The sequence below is a fragment of the Sinocyclocheilus anshuiensis genome, unplaced genomic scaffold (genome assembly GCF_001515605.1).
Source record: "Sinocyclocheilus anshuiensis isolate Anshui unplaced genomic scaffold, SAMN03320099.WGS_v1.1 C31455341, whole genome shotgun sequence".
NCBI classification, from domain to species: Eukaryota; Metazoa; Chordata; class Actinopteri; order Cypriniformes; family Cyprinidae; genus Sinocyclocheilus; species Sinocyclocheilus anshuiensis.
The window spans coordinates 1-372 of NW_015596308.1; the positions used below are offsets into that span (position 1 = coordinate 1).

The following is a 372-nucleotide window of genomic DNA, read 5'->3' on the forward strand; positions in this document are numbered from 1 at the left end:
ATGAATATGACCCACTGGAGGCAGAAGACGCAGACGACTATGATGATGATGGTAGGGGTCACACTGTTTGCACCTGGATCCTCAAACACACTTTTGATCAGTTTTGATCCAGAAACTGATTCTTTGTGCTGCTCAGATAAAGATGATGAAGACTCTAATGGCAGAGACAGAAGAGATGACCGGCGAGATGAACGGAAATCCAAAGAGAGGTCATCTAAAGATAAAGTGAGTCAACAACATCTCCTTTTGCAGCACAAAATCTTTCTAATACTGAGTGGAGTGGAATGCTTTATTATTTCAATCTGTCTATAGGATGAGAAGAAAAAACAGATGGTGACGTTTAACAAGGATCTGCTGATGGCCTTTGTGTAC

At 41.4% G+C, this 372-nt stretch overlaps 1 long non-coding RNA gene across 1 annotated transcript; it reads left to right on the plus strand.

Moving 5' to 3' along the window:
• LOC107682062 (uncharacterized) lies at positions 1-372 on the plus strand. Its single transcript, XR_001633344.1, has 3 exons — positions 1-51; positions 137-225; positions 313-372. It is a non-coding gene; the product is annotated as an uncharacterized LOC107682062 (long non-coding RNA).